Raw genomic sequence first — 3,534 nt, 5'->3', positions numbered from 1 at the left:
TTTAAAGGTCGAGGATGGTCTGGTGATTGACGTGGGAGTCAGCAAATGAGAATGGAGAGCTGGCTGACTGTTAACTTCAGCCATTCTGAATTGAACCAGAACATTTATTGGTCTAAACATGAATCAAACACCTGTCAGGAATTTTTCTACTCAGTTCCTTGTTCAAGAAAAAAGTAAATTAATTGTAACATGGAAGATTTGAATTGTTGTTTATTTGACGGTTTTGAGAGGGTGAATTTAATTTCCACTTGCAGAGTTGTTTGGCTGTTTTAAAAAACAACATCTAATTCTGTTTTGTTTTGTTTAACAGAAAATTTGGAGTCGCATGAAAAGTGTTGAAGGCAGCATTTTTTGACATTTGACATTTTCCAAACTGCTTCTTATTGTGAAGTGAATTGAGTTTGCACGCATCATATAAACATTGGATGAAGTTTACACCGGTTAGTCAAAGTAAAAACAAATCATCTAAATGATTGCTCCTACCTTAAAAAACTTGTGCAAGATCACTTTAGGAAGTGCCAGTCGTCCAGGGGTGGGCAAACTATGGCCCGCAAGCACACGTCACAGATTAAACTATATGCTCCAGTGGCGCAATTGGTCAGCGCACAGTACTTATAAGACAGTACCTGTCGAAGCAATGCTGAGGTTGTGAGTTCAAGCCTCACCTGGAGCACTTTTGGTGTGTATTTATATATAAAAAAAGAAACACAACAGAAAATATTACCTAATTGAATTTTATGCTCCAGTGGCGCAATTGGCCAGCGCGCAGTACTTATAAGACAGTAACAAGCAAAGCAATGCTGAGGTTTTGACTTTAAGCCTCACCTCGAGCACTTTTTGTGTCTGTATGTATGTATATATATATATATATATATATAAACATATTAAAAAAAAGAAACACAACAAAAAATACTACCTGATCAAATCATATGCTCCAGTGGCGCAATTGGCCAGCGTGCAGTACTTATAAGACAGTAACAATCAAAGCAATGCTGAGGTTGTGAGTTCAGTTTTTGTGTGTGTGCGTGTATGTGTGTGGAAGATTGCTGAGTAAATGTGTGGTCATCATTTCTTGAACAGACAACAGGTGATTCTGGTTCTAAAAGTTCTGACAATTAAATGTTCTTGTGCTATCTCCTGTTCAGCAGGTGCCACTTTATCTAGAGCAGAGCAAAGCATTTCCTACAGCCTTGCATACTTGGTTGTGACAAACAAATAAATGCAATTTGGAACCAGAACCCCGGTGGTCACCTATGGCATGGCTGACTGTGCCAGCACCACATGAGTCAAAGAATTCCTTTGAAGCAGACTTGTTTTTTCTTACTTTCGAAGCTCATGCCTTAATTCTCCTCACTTGGGTTTTCCATCCATCAATTTCTTTGCCACTTATCCTCATGAGAGTCATGAGGAATGCTGGAGCCTATCCCAGGTGTCAACAGGCAGGAGGCGGGGTACACCCTGAACTGGTTGCCAGACAATCGCAGGGCCCATTGAGACAAATAGCCGCGCTCACAATCACACCTCGAAGCAATTTGGAGTGTCCAATTACTGTTGCATGTTTTTGGGATGTGGGAGGAAATCGACGTGCCTGGAGAAAATCCACGTTGGCACGCGGAGAACATGCAAACTCGACAAAGGTGGGGCCAGGATCGATCCCAGGTCCTCAAAACTGTGAGGCCAACGCTATACCAGCTGATCCACTGTTCCACCCACTTAGGTTTTATCTTGTATAATACAAAAATACACATATTTATCTTACATAGTGCCAAAATACACTACAAGAGTAAGAAATTCAGCAGACAAAATGAAGTCAAATGGAGAATGGAGGAATTCCACATGCTCAATGGGCGCTCGAAGACTTGTGGGAACAACAAAAAAGCATGAGGAAAAAAAAGACTTTTCAATTTGGACTTTGTACATTCACACATGAAGCTGGCATCACCTCTGTTGGCAACTTATTCCATTTGCGTGCAGCATCATCGCGAAAAGCCTCACCTTGCCCGTGAGGAAGTTGTCGATCCACTGAGAAATTGCAGGCGAGACGCTGAGCTGGAGAAGTTTGGAGGAAAGAAGTTCACGGATTACTCTTAAACGCAGAACCATGAATTCTGCTCTTTACAAGAAAAGGCTGGTGGTGAATATTCACCCTTCATTTTGTGATCTCAAATCGAAGCCCACTTGGGTTCTACAGCAGGACAATGATCCAAAACACACAAGCAAATTATAGTAACTTCTGAACACTTTAAAAAAAAAAAATGTGAGTGGTTTAGTCAGTCAGTCTTGATTTCAATTAAATGTATTGGCATGATCTTAAAAAAGCTGTTCATGTTGAATTGAGACAACTCGATAAGAAAGAAGAAAAAATCTAGAGACATAAAGACTAATTTCCAGTTATAGAAAATGCTCGAGTTGTTGTTGCTCCCGAACGTGGCCCAACTAGTTATTAGGTTTAGGGGGCATTACTTTGTCACACATTCAAGTAACTTTGAATATTCTTTTCTTCTAATAACTGAAAATATCATAAAAAAAATAGCCATTTCAGTTCACTTTGGGGTGGCACGGTGATGCAGCGATGGCCTCAAAATTCTGAGGTTCAATCCCAGCCCCGTCTGTGTCTATGTTCTCACCGTGCCTGCGTGAGTTCCCTCCCACATACCAAAATCATGCAATATTAATTGGATTTTAAATTAAATCCATTGCAAAGAGTTGTGATTGTGGCTGGCACCCAGTCTATGGTGTACCTCTACTGGTTGAATTTATCCAGTTTCTTCACATTAGTATAGACATGAGATCAGGGGAGAGCGCGAACGCAGTCCCCCACTACCAGAAATTATGCAGTCGAGATTCCCACATTTGGGGAATTCGCAGGGGTCAGCACAACCCAAGTGCAATGGTTGAGCCTCACCCTGGGAGAACCACCTTCTTGATCATGGTATCTCCCCTGCCAGGTAAGTATGAGATGTACCGGCGCGAGCACGCAAGTCATTGCCGGTCACGCTAAATCAAGTGATGGTGTCGTCACGATCACGAGAACAACCACACACACACATCGGGCAAACCTTAACGTGATACATGAAAAATGATGACGATTTTAATTTGGAGTTTTAATTGAGGTATTAAATTGAAACCAAGAAAGCAGTGGAACATCGGGAGACAACAAACATCTTAACCTTAAATCGAAACTCGGTGTTCGACAGGCACTGACAAGACTTCCTTTTCCAACAGTTGGATGTTCAGATCAGTACAATACTGCCACCTAGTGAGGCCTATTGTGCATGACAGAAAAATATCTCCAGAGACACGTAAAGACTAATTTCCAGTTATAGAAAATGAGTTCAGTTGTTGCTCCCGAGGGTGGCCCAACTAGTTATTACGTTTCGGGGGCATTACTTTGTCAAACACCCAAGTAACTTTGAATATTCTTTTCTTCTAATAACTGAAATGATCATTAAAAATAGCAATTTCAGTTCACTTTGGGGTGGCACGGTGATGCAGCGATGGCCTCAAAATTCTGAGGTTCACTCCCCATGCCTG

At 41.3% G+C, this 3,534-nt stretch overlaps 2 non-coding genes across 2 annotated transcripts; one reads left to right on the top strand and one right to left on the bottom strand.

The window, feature by feature from the left end:
- Positions 1 to 579: 579 nt before the first annotated feature.
- On the top strand, positions 580 to 673 carry trnai-uau (transfer RNA isoleucine (anticodon UAU)). The gene is made up of 2 exons: positions 580 to 617; positions 638 to 673. It is a non-coding gene; the product is annotated as a tRNA-Ile (tRNA).
- A 2,119-nt stretch (positions 674 to 2,792) lies between these two features.
- LOC133497260 (U1 spliceosomal RNA) lies at positions 2,793 to 2,956 on the bottom strand. Its single transcript, XR_009794011.1, has one exon. It is a non-coding gene; the product is annotated as a U1 spliceosomal RNA (small nuclear RNA).
- Positions 2,957 to 3,534: the final 578 nt, after the last annotated feature.

This window comes from Syngnathoides biaculeatus, unplaced genomic scaffold (assembly GCF_019802595.1).
Source record: "Syngnathoides biaculeatus isolate LvHL_M unplaced genomic scaffold, ASM1980259v1 ctg251_pilon_pilon, whole genome shotgun sequence".
NCBI lineage: Eukaryota > Metazoa > Chordata > Actinopteri > Syngnathiformes > Syngnathidae > Syngnathoides > Syngnathoides biaculeatus.
Note: the sequence above shows the minus strand (reverse complement) of the source record. Positions and strands in the feature narration are given on the sequence as shown.